Source organism: Narcine bancroftii, chromosome 11 (assembly GCF_036971445.1).
Source record: "Narcine bancroftii isolate sNarBan1 chromosome 11, sNarBan1.hap1, whole genome shotgun sequence".
Lineage (NCBI taxonomy): Eukaryota > Metazoa > Chordata > Chondrichthyes > Torpediniformes > Narcinidae > Narcine > Narcine bancroftii.
This window is the reverse complement of record NC_091479.1, coordinates 101414325-101437095: the sequence shown is the minus strand read 5'-3', so window position 1 is coordinate 101437095 and position 22771 is coordinate 101414325. Positions and strand designations below refer to the sequence as shown.

The following is a 22771-nucleotide window of genomic DNA, read 5'->3' as shown; positions in this document are numbered from 1 at the left end:
TCCTCTACCATTCAATATCCTCTACCATTCAATATCCTCTACCATTCAATATCCTCTACCATTCAATATCCTCTACCATTCAATATCCTCTACCATTCAACGCGGGGCTGCGGCAACGCTGGAGTTGAATTCACGGACACTCGGTGACTCTGCGGGGACACCCTTTTGCTGCTCCTTCTCTGACTGTAAGGGCACTTCAGGCTATTTCTGCTGATGCTGTATCCGTCAGCCTTATGGCAGACAAAAGAAAATTTGGTGTAATATTACACTTTTTATTACATGATCATAAAAGGAATCTTGAATCTTGATAGCAGGCAAAATTAAACTCTTCACTGTATCTCGGTATACATGGCAGTTTGCAATTCAATTAAAAAATATTAAGTCAGTGGATAGTGATTATAGTACACAAGTGGTTGCTGTAACCCATAATCTTCCCATGAACCATTTGATTTAAATGGAAATAAATTCAATATTCCAAGGGAAGAAAGGAGACTTTCTTTTATAGAGTTAAAATCGACTGTAAAGGTGGAGATTCTCTGCCCTTACGTTGCAGAACTTGCCTTTAAATGCTCCGTGAGCGACTCCAAGGTGCCAACACCGATCCCTCTTCAACCTGGTGTCAGCGGTGGAGCGGAGTGCTCCACCACGCTTCATAAATGTACTGCCGCTGCAAGCAGCTGGCTTAGGGGCAGGCTGATGATGGGGTTGGCCCACGACCCAGGACTCAGTAGTAGATGGGCCTGGTGCAGTCTCGCTTTCTGGGAACTGCTACACCCCGATTGAATACTGCATGCATTCACATTAGTCTTCTGCTCAGTTTGGACTGAGAGGCAGTAACCCGAGAATACCCGCGACCCAACATCAAACATGGAGAGAAGGGCAGATCTGTCGAGGCAGCGACGAGTGATGTCGCCAACCCTCAGCGATCACATTCGCGTCTGAACATAATGCTCAAGACTTGCCAACTGAAAAAAAAATAACAAGTTTAAGGTGAAATTGAAGAATTAAATATCAAATCTTGATAAACACAATTAAGGAGAGAGGAGGAGGCGGAGCGGGGAAAGAATTGGGGGTACCGGCAATGAGGAGAGGAGGCAGATGCCAGGGGAAGGTAGAATCAAGTAGAAAGACCCAGGCCATGAACTGGCACAACATTATTGAGCACACATTCTATAACCTCCTTCCCTCTCTCCTTTCTTCCTGGTTTTTCCCGTTCTTGGTGACCCCCCCCACCCTCTTCTCTCGCATACCCATATTTCTCTTCCCACATCCCTCTCTCTCACATCGTTTTCCATTCCCATCTCTCTGCACCCTTCCCTCTCTCTCCCCTCCCTCTTTGCCCCACTTTCTGTTTGCTGTACTCTGAATGAGAGAAAAGGACAGAGAAAGTGAACCGGAGACAAAGGGAAGGTGCAGGAGCACAGCAAGAACCAGAGATGGAGAAACAAGAACAAATCAGGATGGGAGACACACAATGGAAAGTAAGAGTTAGGCAGTGACAGAGACTTGCTCAAACTTCAGTTCGAAAGGATGGTCGTCCTGGGCAAAAAGATTTCACAGATGCTTCCCTGAATTGGGGGTGATCCATGGGCAGGCTGTGGGGGGACCACACTGATGATAAAACTCCAATCGCAGTCCCTTTTTCAGTCGGTGTCAGGCGTGGTAATGATAACTAATACTGGAGACTCTGGGACCTGAGTGTCTGGCGGCAAATGATCAATGGCTGCCTTTGTTACTCATAACCCCCCCAGGCAGCTGTGTTTCCCAGAGCGGTTCCAGCTGCGTGGGGGGATATGGGTAGCGAAGACGGCCATTGCTTGGCGCATTCGTTAGACGTCATGGCGAAGAGATGGCGCTATTGCACCACTCGCTCTGCCTCCGTAGGCTCCAGAGAATGCGACGAGGCACTGTTACGCAGAGAGGCGATGCTGGAGCAGCCTTTTAGGGCTCAGCATAAAAACACCTAAAGAGTGAGCTCAAATTGCATCAGGTAGGCATTTCATCAGGCATTCAAACATCCCCCTTCAGCATGAAGTCATTCCAATATAAATAGGATTCTGTTGAAACAAAGCCATGGCTAAACAGTGGAAGGATGTGTGTGAGAATGCCACTGCACAAGGAAATGATGAACGTGGGGTTGTTCTTGTAACAAAAGCTGAAAGTCACTTTAGACAAAATTCTGACATGTTTTTTTTTTTTTGTTTTTTTTTTTTTTTTAAATTTTTTATTTTTCACACCATAAATCACAATAGCCATGATATACACTTTTTCTTTTCCACACATTTACAGTGACTTTTTCTCCCTCCCCCCTCCCTCCTCCCAAGCCACCCCCCCATCCCCCCCCCTCTCATCCATTTTAGTTATACAATCTAGGTTGCATTAATTCAGTTAGACAATGTTGTCATTCAACAAAAATACACCAGAAATTCTACTGAGTCCATTCTTTTCTTCTCTTCTCCTTCCATCAACTTAGGTAATGTTTGTTCCCGGTAGGTTTTCGCTATTGTATTTAATGTAAGGCTCCCATACTTGTTCGAATATTTCAATATTATTTCTTAAACTATATGTTATTTTTTCTAATGGAATACATTTATTCATTTCTATATACCATTGTTGTATTTTCAAATTATCTTCCAATTTCCAGGTTGACATAATACATTTTTTTGCTACAGCTAGGGCTATCTTAACAAATCTTTTTTGTGCATCCTCCAAGTCAATTCCAAATTCTTTATTTTTTATGTTACTTAGGAGAAAGATCTCTGGATTCTTTGGTATATTGTTTTCTGTTATTTTATTTAATATCTGATTGAGATCATCCCAAAATTTTTCTACTCTCTCACATGTCCAGATTGCATGAATTGTTGTTCCCCTTTCTTTTTTACATCGAAAACATCTATCAGATACTGTTGGGTCCCATTTATTTAACTTTTGCGGTGTAATGTATAGTCTGTGTAACCAATTATATTGTATCATACGCAGCCTCGTATTTATTGTATTTCTCATCGTTCCAGAGCATAACTTCTCCCATGTTTCCTTTTTTATCTTTATATTTAAATCTTGTTCCCATTTTTGTTTAGTTTTACCATTTGTTTCCTCATTTTCCTTTTCTTGCAGTTTAATATACATATTTTTTATAAATCTTTTGATTAACATTGTATCTGTAATCACATATTCAAGGTTACTTCCCTCTGGTAAACTCAAGTTGCTTCCTAATTTATCTTTCAAGTAGGATCTCAGTTGGTAATATGCCAGCGCTGTATCTCCCGTTATATTGTACTTATCTCTCATTTGTTCAAAGGATAAGAATCTACTTCCTGAAAAACAATTTTCTATTCTTTTAATCCCTTTTTTTTCCCATTTTCTAAAGGCAAGGTTGTCTATTGTAAAAGGGAGTAGCTTATTTTGCGTCAATATTAGTTTTGGTATTTGGTAATTTATTTTATTTCTTTCTACATGAATCTTCTTCCATATATTGAGGAGATGGTGTAATACTGGAGAAGTTCTATGTTGTACCAATTTTTCGTCCCATTTATATAATATGTGTTCAGGTATCTTTTCCCCTATTTTATCTAATTCTAGTCTCGTCCAGTCTGGTTTTTCCCTTGTTTGATAAAAATCTGATAGGTACCTTAATTGTGCGGCTCTATAATAATTTTTGAAGTTTGGCAATTGTAAGCCTCCTTGTTTATACCATTCTGTTAATTTGTCTAGTGCTATCCTCGGTTTCCCCCCTCTCCATAAAAATCTCCTTATTATTTTCTTTAACTCTTTGAAGAATTTTTCTGTCAGTTGTATTGGCAATGCCTGAAATAAGTATAGTATCCTTGGAAAAATGTTCATTTTAATACAGTTTATCCTTCCTATCAGTGTTAGTGGTAGCTCTTTCCAATGCTCTAAATCGTCCTGTAATTTTTTCATTAGTGGATTGTAATTGAGTTTATATAATTGGCCTAGATTTTTGTTTATTTGCACACCTAGGTATCTTATTGCCTGCGTTTGCCATCTGAATGGGGATTCCTCCTTAAATTTTGAGAAATCCGCGTTATTCATAGGCATTGCTTCACTTTTATTTACGTTTATCTTGTATCCCGACACTTCTCCATATTCCTTCAATTTCTTATATAGTTCTTTTATTGATAGTTCTGGTTCTGTTAAGTACACTATCACATCATCCGCAAACAGACTGATTTTATATTCCCTGTCTTTTATTTTTATTCCTTTTATATTATTATCTCTTCTTATCGATTCTGCTAGTGGTTCTATAGCTAGCGCAAACAATAATGGTGATAGTGGGCATCCCTGCCGCGTTGACCTGCTTAAGTTAAATTGCTTTGATACATGTCCATTTACTGTCACTTTCGCTAACGGTCCCTTATATAATGCTTTAATCCAATTAATATACTTCTCCGGTAAACTGAATTTTTGCAATACTTTGAACAAGTAATTCCATTCTACTCTGTCGAAGGCCTTCTCTGCGTCTAAAGCAACTGCTACTGCCGGTGCTTTATTTCCTTCTACTGCATGAATTAAGTTAATAAATTTACAAATATTGTCTGTTGTGCGTCTTTTTTTGATAAATCCAGTTTGGTCTAAATTTACCATTTTCGGTACCTGTTCTGCTAATCTGTTCGCTAATAGTTTAGCTATTATCTTATAATCTGTGTTTAGCAAAGATATTGGTCTATATGACGCTGGTGAGAGTGGATCTTTCCCTTGTTTTAGTATCACTGTAATTATTGCTGTTTTACATGAATCTGGTAAGTTTTGTGTCTCATCAATCTGGTTGATTACATCCAGGAGGGGCGGTATTATTAGGTCTTTAAATGTTTTGTAGAATTCTATTGGGAGTCCATCCTCTCCTGGTGTCTTATTATTTGGTAAATTTTTTATTATCTCTTGTATTTCTACTGTTCCAAATGGTTCTGTTAATTTATTTTGTTCCTCTATTTGTAGTTTTGGTAGTTCAATTTTAGTCAAAAATTCATCTATTTTCCCTTCTTTCCCTTCGTTTTCGGTTCGGTATAATTGTTCATAGAATTCTCTGAAGTTTTCCTTAATTTCTTTTGGATTATATGTAATTTGTTTGTCTTTTTTCCTTGTTGCCAATACCATTTTCTTAGTTTGCTCTGTCTTAAGCTGCCATGCTAGGATTTTGTGTGTTTTTTCCCCTAGTTCATAATATTTCTGTTTTGTCTTCATTATATTCTTCTCCACCTTATATGTTTGTAATGTTTCATATTTTATTTTTTTATCCGCCAATTCTCTTCTTTTGGTTGTATCTTCCTTTATTGCTAATTTTTTTTCTATGTTTATTATTTCCCTTTCCAACTGCTCTGTTTCCTGATTATAGTCCTTCTTCATCTTGGTTGCATAACTTATTATTTGCCCTCTAATGAATGCTTTCATTGCGTCCCATAGTATAAACTTATCTTCCACTGATTCCGTATTTACTTCAAAGTACATTTTTAATTGTTTTTCAATAAATTCTCTAAAATCCTGTCTTTTAAGTAGCATGGGGTTTAATCTCCATCTATACATTCTTGGAGGGATGTCTTCTAGCTCTATTGCCAATAACAGGGGTGAGTGGTCCGATAATAGTCTAGCTTTATATTCCGTTTTCCTAACTCTCCCTTGTATGTGGGCTGATAACAGGAATAGGTCTATCCTTGAGTATGTTTTATGTCTAGTCGAGTAGTATGAGTATTCCTTTTCTTTTGGGTTTTGTTTCCTCCATATGTCCACAAGTTTCATTTCTTGCATTGATTTAATTATAAATTTGGTTACTTTGTTCTTCCTGTTAATTTTTTTCCCCGTTTTATCCATATTTGGATCCAAATTCAGATTGAAATCCCCTCCTATTAGTATGTTCCCTTGCGTATTAGCTACCTTCAAAAAGATATCTTGCATAAACTTTTGATCTTCTTCGTTAGGTGAATATATATTAAGTAGATTCCAAAGCTCTGAATATATCTGACATTTTATCATAACATATCTCCCTGCTGGATCTATTATTTCCTCTTCTATTTTAAATGGCACATTTTTGCTAATTAATATAGCCACTCCTCTTGCTTTTGAATTATACGATGCTGCTGTTACATGTCCTACCCAATCTCTCTTTAATTTCTTGTGCTCCAATTCAGTTAAATGTGTTTCTTGGACAAATGCTATATCTATTTTTTCCTTTTTCAGTAAATTTAGTAGTTTCTTCCTTTTAATTTGGTTATGTATTCCATTAATATTTAGAGTCATATAGTTCAGCGTAGCCATTTTATATTTTGTTTATCTTCTCTTTCCGTTTTTCCATCATTACCTTTCCTCCTTTTCCATTTCTGTTTTCTTATTTTCAACTCTTTACCAGACAACATTCCTACAACATCCAACATTTTCCTTATTCTCCTATTTCTATCTTCTTTATCCCCAATCTCCCCTTCCCCTCCTGAGTTGCCCTTTATCCCTTGTCGGACAACCACATCTCCCCTCTCCATTTGGATTTGCGAATCCACTCGCAAGCGTCAACTGATTTTGCAGTGACCGCTCTTTTCCCCCCACCCAGCCCCCCCCAGCAAAGATTTCGTTTTTTATATGTCACAAAGGTCACTCTTTTAGTTCCCTCCTTATTCTCTCTATTCCACTACCTTCCCTTATTAATTCTTGTCTATACTTTCTATGTTTTCCTCTAATTACAGATACTTTCACATATGCCCATTGTCTCTATTCACTCTTATACCTCTTTACCCGCATACATATCAATCGTGGTCATTTTTACCCTCCTTACCCGTCTTCATCCCTCAGTCTATTTTTGTCTTTACCCACATACATATCAATCGTGATAATTTTTGCTCTCATTACCCGTCTTCATCCCTCAGTCTATTTTTGTAATTGTTCTGCAAATTTTCGTGCTTCTTCTGGATCCGAGAATAGTCTGTTTTGTTGTCCTGGAATAAATATTTTCAATACCGCAGGATGCTTCAGTGTAAATTTATATCCTTTCTTCCATAAAATCGCTTTTGCTGCATTGAACTCTTTTCTCTTCTTTAGGAGTTCAAAGCTTATATCTGGATAAATGAAGATTTTTTGCCCTTTATACTCCAGTGGTTTGTTGCCCTCTCTTACTTTTTCCATTGTCTTCTCCAGTACCTTTTCTCTTGTAGTATATCTTAGGAATTTTACTACAATAGATCTTGGTTTTTGTTGTGGTTGTGGTTTAGGGGCCAATGCTCTATGTGCCCTTTCTATTTCCATTTCTTGCTGTAGTTCTGGACATCCTAGGGCCTTAGGGATCCATTCTTTTATAAACTCCCTCATATTCTTGCCTTCTACATCTTCCTTAAGGCCCACTATCTTTATGTTATTTCTTCTGTTATAATTTTCCATTATATCTATTTTTTGGGCTAGTAATTCTTGTGTCTCTTTAGTTTTTTTATTAGATTCCTCCAATTTCTTTTTTAAGTCTTCTACCTCCATTTCTGCTGCTATTGCCCGTTCTTCCATCTTGTCCATTTTTTTCCCCATTTCTGTTAAGGTCATATCCATTTTATTTATTTTCTTTTCTGTGTTGTTTATTCTTCTTCTTAAATCATTGAATTCCTGTGTTTGCCATTCTTTAAATGACTCCATGTATCCTCTAACAAGAGCAAGTACCTCCTTTACCTTGCCTATCTTTTCTTCTTCTATTTCCCTGTACTCTTCCTCTTCCTCTTCTTCTTCCTCTAGGTTGACCATCTGTTGTTTCTTTGCTGCCCTTTCCTCCTCTTCTTTCTTGTTTCTATTGTCTTCTGTGGTCTCTTCTTGCTGCAGGTGTTCTGCAGCTGTCGTTGCCGGCTGTGGAGATCGACTCCCCAGCTGGTCCCCCCTCCCGTCGGTGTGTTTTTTTGTATGCGCATCGCGCATGCGCGAGGAGTCGCGCATGCGCGGTTGCGCACTTTTACTCGGCTCTGTGAGCCATTGTTGTAGTTCTCTTTCTACCGACCTGAGGTAGTGGGGTCTTCTCTCCACAGCGGGCCTCTTCGGACAGGTAAGGCCTTCACCTTTTTCCTCCGTTGTCTTCTCTTCCTCTCTTCTTTCCGTTGATTTTGATTTTTCTCCTTTTGTCTCCATCTTCTTTCCACCTTTATACTCACTTTTCTTTAACTTGTATTTCTGTGCCTTTGTATTTTCTCTTGTTTTTCCCGACTTTTCTGGAGAGGGCTGGAGTTCACCGTCCGGCCACTACTCCATCACGTGACTCCTCAAAATTCTGACATGTTTATGTAAAAAGAATTCCCCCACCCCCAACCCACCAGCAGCAGGTCCAAGGACAAGAATACAGATATTTAATGCAATTCTCAAAACCACTCCTATGGATCTCCGTGACCTGTTGAGTGTCTCCAGCATGTTTGTGCATTGGACGCAACAACAGCATCCTCAGACTTTCTTGTTTATTTCTATTTTTTGTGCTTTTATCTCATCTAAAGGCAGGATTGTGACAATAGGTCAGGGGATATATAGAAGGATATTGCCAAGGCTGTTGAAAGATGGCTGGTGTGGGAGAAACTGAGGTGGTGGGGTGAGGAGGGGGAAACAATTGAGGTGAGTGAAGTTATGAGATCCTCGGATGGATAAAAAGAGAAGCCTTGTTTCTCCTTCTCGAGAGGTCCATAACTGATGGGTTCTAAAATGATCAGGAAGGTTTAGAGGAATTATAAGGGGATTAAACAAATCCCACTGTTTTAATGTGTCTGGAAGGGTACTTGGAGATACATAGCTTAAGAGAAGAGCAGTGGGGTTAACCTCACCACTTATCATTCGTCTGATGGCTTATTTAAGTGGCTAACCTTCGTAACACCTTCTGGAAATACATTTCATAAGGATGTCATTGGTTCAATGGTACTGTTAGGTCGTGAGCTGTCATATAAATGCAAAATATCTCATTTATATTTTGCAGATTGCTACTTTTCAATTGAAAAGGTAAGAGCATGCATTTACAAAGTACCCCACTCATCCGCAGTTCATCTCAATATATTCTACATTTGTTCAATGTAGCAACTGTGGCAGCAAGGCTGTGGGTGGAGGGTCATGTTGAAGAAGCATCACGATGAGGAAAGGTCATGAGGGGTTGAAAGGTCAGGTCGGTTGCCTGGCACGCCATTTGCCGCAGGGTTCCCAGACTCTCAACTACTCTGGCAGCCAAGATAGTTTTGTGGCCCAATCGTGGTAACGCCGGGATGTTGACATTTGTTAAAGTAGCGGTTAGCATGGTTCTTTTACAGCACCAGGGAGCCGGGCACTGCTTGAAAGGACTTTGTACTTTCTTCCCATATCTATGCAGGTTTTCCCTGGGTGCTCTGGTTTTCTCCCACTCTTCAAAACATATGGGGTTGTAGGTTAATTTGGGTGAAATTGGGAGGCACGGGTTTAAATGGCTGGAACTGGCTTTCACTGTGTTTTAAATAACATTTTTAAAAAAATGTAAATTTACAGAGTAGAACAGCACAGAAACAGGCCCTTCATCCCATGCTCACCTGTAATCCCATTTCTTCTTTTCTTTTCTTTGGCTTGGCTTCGCGGACGAAGATTTATGGAGGGGGTAAAAAGTCCACGTCAGCTGCAGGCTCGTTTGTGGCTGACCAGTCCGATGCGGGACAGGCAGACACGATTGCAGCGGTTGCAAGGGAAAATTGGTTGGTTGGGGTTGGGTGTTGGGTTTTTCCTCCTTTGCCTTTTGTCAGTGAGGTGGGCTCTGCGGTCTTCTTCAAAGGAGGCTGCTGCCCGCCAAACTGTGAGGCGCCAAGATGCACGGTTTGAGGCGTTATCAGCCCACTGGCGGTGGTCAATGTGGCAGGCACCAAGAGATTTCTTTAGGCAGTCCTTGTACCTTTTCTTTGGTGCACCTCTGTCACGGTGGCCAGTGGAGAGCTCGCCATATAATACGATCTTGGGAAGGCGATGGTCCTCCATTCTGGAGACGTGACCCATCCAGCGCAGCTGAATCTTCAGCAGCGTGGACTCGATGCTGTCGACCTCTGCCATCTCGAGTACCTCGACGTTAGGGGTGTGAGCGCTCCAATGGATGTTGAGGATGGAGCGGAGACAACGCTGGTGGAAGCGTTCTAGGAGCCGTAGGTGGTGCCGGTAGAGGACCCATGATTCGGAGCCGAACAGGAGTGTGGGTATGACAACGGCTCTGTATACGCTTATCTTTGTGAGGTTTTTCAGTTGGTTGTTTTTCCAGACTCTTTTGTGTAGTCTTCCAAAGGCGCTATTTGCCTTGGCGAGTCTGTTGTCTATCTCATTGTCGATCCTTGCATCTGATGAAATGGTGCAGCCGAGATAGGTAAACTGGTTGACCGTTTTGAGTTTTGTGTGCCCGATGGAGATGTGGGGGGGCTGGTAGTCATGGTGGGGAGCTGGCTGATGGAGGACCATTTACCAGCACTAATAATGTCGAAGGTAGACAGTTAGACATTCTAGTGTTGGAGAAGGTCATTACTTGCATTTCTCTCCTCCCGATGTTACTGGCCACTTCTTAGTCCATGCTCTGAATTCAGATTTAGATTTATTGTTAGAGTACATGCAACCTAAAGGTTTTCTCCTGCAGGTGAGGAAACATTACCACTTATTAGTACTGCAAAAGTTTGTTCCTACAGTATACATGCAAAACATAACATAAACAAACTGTGCAATACAGAGAGAAAAAAAATCAATAAAGTGCACAAGTCAGAGTCCTTAAACGAGTCCCTGATTGAGTTTGTTGTTGAGGAGTCTGATGGTGGAGGGGGGGGGAGCGGGGCAGCTGTTCCTAAACCTGGTGGGGCGAGTCTTGTGGCACCGATACCTTTTTCCTGATGGTAGCGGCAAGAACAGAGCGTGTGCTGGGTGGTGTGGGTCCTTGATAATGTTTGTTGCTCTCCGATGCTCTTGGTTGCATCCAGCTCTCTCATCTGTTTCTTGACAGCATGTGGAATGAGAGAAATTCACTGAACACTCATCAGTGATGGTCTGGTCTTCAGGATGAAGTTGCTGCTCTTCGTGATCTCAAACCCCATTGCTGTCCCAATGGTCATCACGTAGAGATCCTCTTGCTCTGAGAAGAGCCCTGATGCTCCTTCCTTCTCTTCCCTGATCTCCCATTACATCCATCCCCTCCCCCTTAGGATCCCACAGTAATTAATTCCCCTCCCACAATTACCCAATCTCTCAAGTCCAAGACCAAATAATCACACACACACACACACACACACCCCCTTCCCCAACTTGTTAATAATTACAAGATCTATTCAGCTCTCTCTGAAATGGCTTGAAGCTTTTTCTATAATGAGTTGTGAACTCTGCCTTTGACTCTCAAACACAATGAACTTTTGTGAATCCTTCAAACTCTTGCCAAATATTGTGTGCCCCAAGGTTAATGACAACTGCCAGCTTTGGGGTGGAAAATGAAGCAGAAAGTTGAAACCATAAACTAAAATTGTTCTCCTAATGAGTGCAAAGTGCACTTATGTTCACAGTCAGGGCGGTCTTTGTGGGAAGTTAAACAACGATAAACTCTGTTCATTACATGTGCAGATATTTCTCTAAATTAGGTAGCCTTGTTAACAATCAACCTTTGTAAACTTTGAACATAAACCATGGAACTGTTATAGATCATGGAGAGAGGCCAATCAGCCCACTTTTGACTGCTGGCCCTTTGAAAAGATGCCATTTTCTCTCATATTTCCCAGATCTTTCCCCAATGCCCTGCAGGTTCCTCCAGTTAAACTCTTACTCTCATTAGAAAGGTAGAAGCCATTCTTCTTCCTCTCGGTGAAATCCACATCAAAACTTGACAATAATTTGTATTTACATCAGCCATTTTGAACACTTTTTCATCTATGCCCACACCCCTTCGATTCCTGCTGAACATTTATGCAACCCCTTCCCTGTGAAACAGTCCAATTTTAGTGTATTCCATAATTCTCTTCTACCAACTACACAAAAAGAAGTTTTAAAAAAATTTGTTTTGCGAGATGAAAAGAAAACATGGCTTTTACTTAAATGTGCTGTGGCCCTCATTGAGAATGGATGATTTATACTACATCTTTAGTGAAGCAAAATGTCCGAAGACACTTCCGCAGAGTCCTACAAAGCAGTCTGACACTGAACTACTTAAGGAGATGTTCAGCATCCGAGGAAAGGAATGAAAAGTGACTCCACATTTGGCCCAGCCCCTAGTATGTTTTCACTGTGGACACATTTACTGGAACCTGTTGATGCCTCCATCACTGCCCCAATATCAAGGGCGACCGTGTTCACTTCACCTTTTGAATTCATCTCTTTGAGCCTTGCTTGGAGGTGCTGTGGTCTGGAGCTGACTGATCCTGGACAATGCCAAACCGGGTTTCAGTGAGTAGGTTATTGGTGAGTACGCAATGTTTAGTAGCTCTGCCAATGGCACCTGTACCACTTGACCTGCTGAATTCAAGTTCTAGTTTATTTATCACCTGATTATGCCACTACAACCTGACGTGACAGTGTTCTCCAGTCCATGGCACAAAAACAATGTAAACCACACATACAGACTAACTATACAATACAGATAAGGAGAACCCATATACATGTAAAAACACGATACTGGAGAAATTCAGCAGATGAAACAGTGTACTTTATGCGGCAAAGATCAAGAGACATATTCAACATTTCGGGTTGAAGCCCTTCATCAAGGTATTGTCTTGTATACACATATTAAAAATTAAATATTAATAAATAGTAGAGTCATGTAGAAATGTTTAAACAGTTCATCTGTTTCACGGTCCGTGGGAAGAAGCTGTTCCTCAGCCTGGTGCATCTGGCTCTATTACATTTTTATCTCTTCCCCGACGGGAAGTGCTGAAAGATACTGCGTGTGGGGTGGTTTGAGGCGGCACAGTTAGTGTCATGCTATTACAGAGACAGCGATCCAGGTTCATATCAGCCACTGTCTGTGAGGAGTTTATACATTCTTTCCGTGTCTGCGTGGGGTTTCCCCAGGGGGGGCTCCGGTTTCCTCCCACGTTCCAAAGTAATACAGGGATTAGTAGGTTAATTGGTCATATGGGTGTAGGTGGGCAGCACAGGCTCGTGAGCCGGAAGAAGGAATACCGTATTTCTATATATTTTTTAAGCTGGATTTTGGATTTGCGCTGCTTTTTGTAAACTGGACATACCTGGGTAACTTTCCTCATTGTTGGGCAGATAGTACATGTGAACAGTCGAGCTCAACAGCTGCCGTGCTTTCTTTGGTGAATCTGTTTTTAAAGGCAGACTTTTCCATTCTCCATAATTATTAGCGCAGTTAGATTAAGATGTAATCTTCTGTTCTGGTTGCCTCATCACAGAAATAATGTAAATGCTTTAAAGACTGTGTGGAGGAGATCTACCAGAGTGTTGATTGGATTGGAGAACATGTCATATGAAACAAGGCTGACAGAGCTAGGGGCTTTTCGTTCTGAACTGACAAAGGATGAGAGGCTACTTATCAGAGGTATATGAGGGACTTTGATAAGGGTGGACAGCAAGCACCTTTTCCCCAGGGAACAGTAGCAAATGCCAAAGGTCATCTGTTTAAGATGATTGGGGGTATGTTTAGAGGAGTTGTGAGTTTTTTTTACAGAGAGTGGCAGGTGGCTAGAAGATTCTGTGTGTGGGGTTGTTTACCAGGGGTGGTCTGGAAGCTGGTACAATAGGTTAGATCCTAGAATCTTCCTCCTTCTTCTCCTTCCTCTATGCCAGCAGATCCCTGAACTGACAATGAACCACAGACACAACCTCACTCTCTCTTCTCAAATTATTTATTTTTAAATATAATTTAGAGCAATATTTGTTCTGTAATCCTGGTGTGAAGCAAAGAATTTTGTGACATGTTCATGACAATAAATTCTGTTTCTGAAATGTGATCTCACCAACGTCCTGCACAGTTGCAACTTGACATCCCTGCTCCTGCACTGTCCGATGAAGGCAAGAGTGCCAAACATCTCCATCACCACCCTGTCTAACTCTGGTAAATTCTCTAATAAAAGTTCCTGCCATCTCTCACAGATTCTAATGCTATCAGACTGGAACATCAGCATTAATCTTTGCCAAGGGAATCAGTGAATGATAGATATGTGCCCAAAGTAAATAGCCTCCAGATCCACGCAGAGCATTGTGCATTGAAACAAGACAGATGGCGATGGGGTTGCTACAGTGGTCATTTACCTCATTCCAGTTAATCTGTGCACATATTTACCTGAACGTTAAACTAGATTTATAAGAACAGACCTACGCTAATCTCTGACATTAATTTATAGACAAGGGCAATATAGACCTAGAGTTATATATTAATTTATTATTAATCTACATACAAATATATATGGAAACTAAATTGCCTTCAACATGGGGAATTTCCCAGGAACGGAGATGACATCCTCTGGTGTGGGGAAGTAGATTTAGGATAATGAGGAGGGGCATCTCCAGCGAGGAGTGGATCTGTGGAATTCTCTGCCCAAGGAAGCAGCAGGGGCTGCCTCATAAATGTATTTAAGAGACAGATATTCGAATAGTAGGGGAATGGAGGGTTATGGGGAACAGGTGGGTAAGTGGAGCTGAGTCCACGGGCAGGCCAAGAAGGCAGAGCTGCTGTAAAGGCAGCGCTGCCACTTGTGTGGACCCGTTGAGAGCTGGGACCAGGGACACAGCGCTCCTTTGGGGTCCAGCCACCCTGCCTGACTGCTGTCAGCTCCCCACAGGCTTTAAGTGGCCTGTTAATGGAGCCAGTGGTGATTTTATTTAAAGGTTCTATGACCGTGGGGTTTGCTTCCAAGATGGGGATACCTATGATTGTCAGTAGTCACGATGGGTTCAGACTCCAGGGAAGCAGAGGATTGGCACAGGCCACTAGATAAGAGGGGGAACACACTCCATTTGAGAAGGAAAGTAGAGGAGATGATCTATGGGATGATGACCATGGCAGTGGACCAGTGAGGGCTTCTGCCTCTGAAGAACACACAGGCAGTGGGCCGTTGGCAGCTCGAGGTGAGGAACCCATGCAGGCTACAGCCTGATGGCGACTGCGGTTGAGGGATTTACACCTGGTGGCCGACAGCTGGAGACTGGCTGAAGGGGTACCAGTGTTGGAACCGGGATGCGAGAGGAGAGAGATGAAGACTTCCTGATTGTGTCGGATCTGGAGCTTGGGCCTCGAGGATGGTTTGGCCTGATCGTGTCGGATCAGGAGCTTGGACCTTGAGGATGGTTTGGCCTGATCGTGTCGGATCTGGAGCTTAGGCCTCGAGGATGGTTTGGCCTGATCGTGTCGGATCTGGAGCTTGGGCCTTGAGGATGGTTTGGCCTGATCGTGTCGGATCTGGAGCTTGGGCCTTGAGGATGGTTTGGCCTGATCGTGTCGGATCTGGAGCTTGGGCCTCGAGGATGGTTTGGCCTGATCGTGTCGGATCTGGAGCTTGGGCCTCGAGGATGGTTTGGCCTGATCGTGTTGGATCTGGAGCTTGGGCCTCGAGGATGGTTTGGCCTGATCGTGTCGGATCTGGAGCTTGGGCCTTGAGGATGGTTTGGCCTGATCGTGTCGGATCTGGAGCTTAGGCCTCGAGGATGGTTTGGCCTGATCGTGTCGGATCTGGAGCTTGGGCCTTGAGGATGGTTTGGCCTGATCGTGTCGGATCTGGAGCTTGGGCCTTGAGGATGGTTTGGCCTAATCGTGTCGGATCTGGAGCTTGGGCCTTGAGGATGGTTTGGCCTGATCGTGTCGGATCTGGAGCTTGTGGGCCTTGAGGATGGTTTGGCCTGATCGTGTCGGATCTGGAGCTTGGGCCTTGAGGATGGTTTGGCCCTCTGTGAGGCTGTGGAGGCTCGGCTGCCAATGTTGGAGCAAAAGAAATTGGTGTGGATTTGGAATCGAGAATTTTTTTTGGCCTGCAGCATGGTAACAGGCCCTTCTGGCCCACAAGCCTGTGCTGTCCAATTACACCCAACTGAACTCCAACCTCGGTATATTTTTGCAAAGTGGGAGGACATCAGGCAGACATGGGGAGAGCGTCGGATTCGAGCCTGGGTCGCTGGCCCTATAACAGTGTTGCGTTGACCACTACGCTGACCTTTAAAGGGTTTGGAGCTGGATGTTTGTAAAGGTGATAAGAGCCTGAGCCACAGTGAAAAGATTTGAACTTAAACTTACTGATGCAGTTAGTAAGAACGGGACTGGTGGACAAACAATTTTTTTCTGTGAAAAATAAGATATGAACATGGAAGCTACGAATGAAAGCTTGAGGCTTGACTTAAAACAGTGGTAATGCACTGATTTAGAATTAAACAAGACAGTTTGCAGATGCTGTGATTGTAGTTTAATACAAAAAGGAGCTGGAGAAACTCAGCAGGTCTCGCAATGTTTTTATTGCAAAGGTACATATACAACGTTTCGCCCCTGAGCCCTTTGTCAGGGTATGGAACAAAAAACAATGCACTGATGTTGAAAGGTAGAAGTTCAAAGGCTGTTCAAGGAACAGTGAAATGGTCACAAATAAGGTGTGTATAGGCTAGGCTGAGATGAGGTGGAGGGGGTGGAAGGGCTAATGCTTACAGCCCCAGTGACCTGGGTTTGCGTCCACCACTGTTTGTAAGGAGTTTGTATGTTCTCCATGTTTTTGCATGGGTTTCCTGTGGATGCTCTGGTTTCCTCCCACACTTCAAAAACTGTCTAGGGTCAGTAGGTTAATTGGACGACATGGGTTTCAATGGTTGAAATTGGCTGGAATTTAACTGAGTGGTATTCTGGAAGTACCATTGTGAAGTGGTGCTTGTGATCGAACACAAATAGGATGTGAAGCTCAACTCGGAACCAAACATGACAGCAAAGTTTCAAATGTGTGGTGGAAAGTGTGTTGACCAGCTGTATCATGACCTGGTACAGGAATACCAAAACCTCTGAGCAGAAAGCCCTGCAAAAGGTAGTGGACACAGCCCAGGACATCACAAGCAAAAGTCTCCCTAGTAGCGGCAGGGAACGCTGCCGATGGAGAACATCAGCAATCATCAAGGATCCCCACCACCCAGGACATGCTCTGTTCTCACTGCTGCCATCAGGAAAGAGGTATCGGTGCCACAAGACTCGCACCCCCAGGTTCAGGAACAGCTGCTCCCCCTCCACCATCAGACTCCTCAACGACAAACTCAATCAGGGACTCATTTCAGGACTCGGACTTGTGCACTTTATTGATTATTGTATATTTATTTTTGTATTGCAGTCAGTTTGTTGACATTTATTTCTATGTTCACATTTATCTCTTTAGTAAACAATCCTTTTTCTTGAGTACAGTTTTTTTGCACTAGTGATAAGTGGAAATTCTGCCTCACCTGCAGGGAAAAGAATCTCAGGGTTGTATGCAATAAATCTGAACTTTGAACCTTAAAACATTTGTATATGGGAAGGATGGGTTCAGTGATGAGACAATGGACATGGTGGGGATGATCAGACCCGACGGTGTGACGGCGATCCAGGGTTGCAGGAGGGAGAGTTCTGCTTCACTATCATCCTTTGAAGCTGGTTGTGGAAGCTTCAGTTACTACTTGACAGTCTGACTGCTACCAGTGAGTCTTTTATTCCTATGAACAAATGTCCTGAATTAATTGAAAACAAATTCAGTGCATTGCTGGTGCATTAAGTCATAATTAAACCCTTATATTGAACAGTTTATGACAAGAGCTCAATATAGATCCTGTGGAAAATCTGATGCATCTGTGGGCTTTTGGCAGCAGAGGTTGAATATGATGACCAAATGACTCAGGTTCAAGATTATTGTTGCACATACTGAGGTATAGTGAGAAAGTATGCTTTGTGAGCAGTCCAGATAGTCGACCCATACATTGTACAGCAATAAAACATCTTGTAGAAGTAACACACGAAAGTCTGCTGACACTGTGGTTGAAATAAAAACACAATGATGGAGAAACTCAGCAGGTCAAACAGTGAACTTCATAGAGCAAAAAGATAAAAATACATAATAAATGTATTCATCAAGGTATGAGCAAATTGTAGGCAGGTGCCCAAACAAAATGGTGAGGGGGAGGGATAGGGGGAGGAACACAGTCCCACAGGCAGGAGGTAATACATGGAGGTAATACATGGATAAGGGAGGGAGGGCACGCCAGCAACCAGAGGGAGAGGAGGGGTAGCTCTGTGAATTGAGAGGGAAAGGGGCAGAGAGCTGGAGAAAAGAAGACAATTGGGAAGAGAGGGAGAATGGGCAGTAGGCTAGCACAAAATGGAGATGTTAATGCCATCCATTTGGAGAGAAACAAAAAATTAGGTATTTCCCCTTCAATTTACAGGTGGTTTTGGTTTGACAGTACATGAAGCCATGGATAGACATGTCAGCATGGGAGGCGCAGATTTGAAGTGGGCAGCCAATGGCAGATCCCAGTCTCTGATGCGGACAGAGTGTAGGTTCTCAGAGAAGTGATCTCCCAGTCTGAGCCCAGCCTCTCCAATGTAGAGAAGTCCACAATGGGAGCACCAGATACAGTAGATGACCCGCGGATAGACAAGTGAAGCATTGCTTCACTTGGAAAGACTATTTTGGTCCCCGAGGGTGGTGAGGGAGGAGGTGTGGACGCAAGTGGGGCACTTCCTACATCTCGCAGAGTTACCGAGAATCAGTTAAAACTGAACAAAGGCAACATTATTCCACAAACTCTATAGTTGTGTGATGACCCAAATTAGCTTCCACAAACCCGAAACATGGATTACCTTTGACTTCCTATGGATGCTACGTGACCTGCTGAGTTTCCCCAGCACTTTTGTGTACTGCACATTACATGTGGGAGGCCTGTTCAGAAGGAAAGAAGCTGTTCTTGAAGCTGTTGGTGCATGATCTCACACTTTCAAATTTTCTTTCATACTGGAGGGGGTGGGTGAAGAGACTGGCAGGAGGTGGGATGAGTCTTTTAAGGTGTTGGCTGCTTTTCCAAGGCAGTGGGAGGTATAGATGGAGGTTATGGAGGCGAGGGTTGGTTTGTGTGACAGTCTGAGCTGCAGTTCTAGGGCAGACAATTCCCATCCCACACAGCAATGCATCCGGACAGTGTGCTTTCGACAGTGCATCTGCAGATGTTGTTGAGGGGCACAGAGGACATGTCGATCTGAAGAAGTATAGGTGCTGGTCCTCTCTTTTGCTTACTGGTTACTGGAGACGCTTACTCCCAGATCTTGTGCCGGAGCCAAGATGGCAGGGATTCATTGGGATGAAGAGCAAGTCCAATGAAGAGAGACGGAGACTGGGCGGTACTCACTGGAGTTCACAGGAATCACTTGGTCACATTGAGACAGACAAATATGAGAAGGTTTGGTGGATGTGGATGCTGGGTGGAGAGTCAAGAACTAGGCACGCAGTCTCAGGCAGGGGAAGATGAGCAGGAATATCTTTCCACTGAGACTCTGAACCTCATGGATTCATTACCTTCAAGGTTGCGTATGAGAGACTGTTAGAGATTGAAGGAATGGAAAGTCCTGGAAAATGCATCATGGTCAGTCATCAAGTCACAGACAGCATTGAAACAGACCCTTCCACCCAATGCCCACCCTGACAAAAATGTCCCACCCACATGAGTCCCATCTGCCTGTGTTTGGCTCATATCTCTCTAAATCCATCCTATCCATGTATCCGTCCACATTTCTTAAAATTGCAATAGTACCTACCTCAAACACCTTCTCTGGCAGCTTGTTCCATACACCCATCACCTTCTGTATTATTACCCCTCAAGTTTCTCTTCCCTGTCTCCATAAACCTGTGTTCTCTGGTTACTGATTTCCCTTCTCTGGGCAAAAGACTCTGTGTTCACCCGATCTATTACACTCATGACTTTGTACACCTCTATGAGATCACTCCTCATCTTCCTGCACTCCAAGGAATAAAAAGCCCTGTCCTGCTCACCCTCTCCCTGCAGCTTAGGGCCCCAAGTCCTTGTAAATCTTCTCTGCACCCACTCCAGCCTGACAACATAATTTCTGTAGCATGGTGACCAAAACAGAACACTATACTCCAAATGAGGCCTCACTGATGTCTTAAACAACTCCAGTATGAGTTCCCAATTTCTAGCTGCTGAAGGTCAATGTGCTCAAAGCCTTTTTTGACCAGCCTATTTACCTGTGATACCACTTTCAAGATACTCTGGGATATTCATTAGATCTTACCCATGTTAGACTTCCCAAATGCAACACTTCACATTTCTCTGCATTAAATTCCATCATCCATTCCTCTGTCCACCTCCCCAACTGACCAAAATCCTTCTGCAATCTCTGGCACAGTCTTCACTATCTACAATACCAAACATATTAGTGTAGTGGCAAACTTGCTAATCATGCCATCTAAGTTTTCATAGATGACAAAAAGCAACATGCCCTGCTCGAACACTGTGGCACACCACTAGTCACTGGCCTCCAGTCAGAGAAACAACCTTCCGCTAGTTCCCTCTGCTTTCTTCCTTGAAGTCAATTTTCGATCCATTCTGCTATCTCGCCTTGATCCCATGTGATCTAGCCTTCCAGAGCAGCCAACTGTGTGGAATCTTATCAAATGCCTTACTATATCTACAGCTCTGCCCATGTTGACCTTCTTTCTTCTTTGAATATTTTATTTGTTTTAATTGACAATACAATTCTTTAAAATAGTCTCATCCATTATACATGAGTGTGTGCATGTGTGTGTGTGTGTGCACATGTGTGTATCCCCCCTTCCCCTAAAGCCCCAAGAAAGAAGGAAGAAAGAGTGAAAAAGATACAAAATGTAAGAAGGACCAAAGATTGTCGAGACAGTCCTTTTCCAGAAATCATAGTTACCATTAAATAAAGGAGGTCACTAGGATTGAGGATACCAGAGAAATGATTAAGCATTCATTCCCACACTCTGAAAATATGGGCGCCATATTTTCTAAAATATGTGGTATCTATTCCTTAAGCTAAATGTAATTTTCTCAAGTGGTGTACAACTACAAATTTCCACATTCCATCTCTCCATTCCTATGTATCTGATTTCCAAGTTATAGCAATACATTTCCTAGATGCTGCTAAGGCAATATTTTCAAACTTTATTGGATACGTATTTAATTTTAATTTCAGTGTAATGCCTTTAATATTGCCTAATAAAAATAGCATTGCATCCTGCGGAAATCCCTGTTATTTGATGTAATAAATTACTTACATTTAGCCAAAAAAGTTTTATCTTGGGACACTGCCAATTAGAATGTAAAATGTACCAACGTCTTGTCTACATCTATGTAACTTTAATGGGGTAAGATAAAACTGACGTAAAAAGTTATATTGTACCAACCTGTATCTTACATTAATTGCATTTGCCATACTATCTCTACAAACTCCAACCAATTTTTCTCCATCTATTTGCCTGATCAAATCAATTCGTCACCTCTTTTGTAACAAAACATACATTGCCGAGATAAATTTACATATATTAATATAATGAGTCAATAATTCAGCCTCACTACAATTTGGTAATGTCGAATTTGTTCCCAGTTCTTCATCCAGAAAGGCCTTTAATTCATAGTAACAGAAAAAAAGGTATAATATATATCAGAATCATTCTTTATTTGTTCAAAGGTCAAAAATTGACGTCTTTCAAAAAAATCTTCAATATTTTTAATACCTGTCGTGACCTTCTTGATTGCATTTTCAAAAAAAATCAGATTTATGAGACATGGCCTCCCACTTACAAAGCTATGTTGAATATCCCTATCCCTAATCAGCCCTTGTCCATCTAAGTATATCTTCTCCCTCAGAAAGGTCTCCAGTAACTTACCAACTATAGACGCTGGGCTCACTGGCTTGTAGTTCCCATGTTTTTCCCTGCAGCCCTTCTTAAATAGACGGCCATCATTTGCCACCCTTCAATCTTCTGGCACCTCGCCAGTACTTAATGAGAACTCATAAATCTCAGCCAACATACCTACAATTTCCTCTGTGTCTTCCTACAGTGTCCTTGGCTATACATATTTTATCAGGCCCAGGAGATTTGTCTACCTTTAAGCACATGAGGAACTTCAGCCTCTCCTCAACTGCAATACTCACTGTTCTCAAGATACCACCATTGACTGTCCCAAGTTCCCTGATCCTCATGCCTTTCTCCACAGTGAAGTACTCTGTGGTTCCACACAAGGGTTGATCACATTGATTCTATTTATCTTATAGTCTTATTTTTGCAGTGCAGAAGGTTTGATCAGTCAACTACTGGGATTAGAGCTATCTAGTCTTCTGTCCATGTGTGGGAGAGAGAAAGAGAGAGAGAGAGATGGTGGGTTGGTTACAAAATGAGATGGGTTAGGACCTGAAGAAGGCACTGCAACAAAGGATTAAAAACAGTAAGTTAACGACAGCTTCTGATGAGGAAGTTATTCCTGTGGAACGATGATCTGTCTGGGCATTGGGGAGAAATCAATGGGTTGAAAATAGTGAAATTTGAGGAACACACAATCGACCAGTGGTTAGAATTGATCCACAGGCCAATTAATCAATCAATGAGCTCACGTTTCCTATAGCTGTTCCTGAATCTGCCAAGTCTGGGAAGTAACAAGAGCAGCAGAACCTCACGAGTTAACAGCGAGGCAGACACAAATGTATTTTGGCATCTAACCAAACTGCCTCTCTGTTCTATCAATTTTAAATGAGAGTTAAGTATTGGGCTCAAAGGATAAATAATTCACCAGGAGATTCTTGAATGTCAGATTAATCAAGAGGTGAGCAAAGTCCTCGGACACACACATCCTGAATCTGGAGTTATAA

General features: G+C 42.3%; 1 protein-coding gene across 1 annotated transcript in view; it reads left to right on the top strand.

The window, feature by feature from the left end:
* The window catches only part of LOC138746229 (uncharacterized), a 52716-nt gene that overhangs the window by 2537 nt on the left and 27408 nt on the right, over positions 1–22771 (top strand). The window lies entirely within an intron of this gene.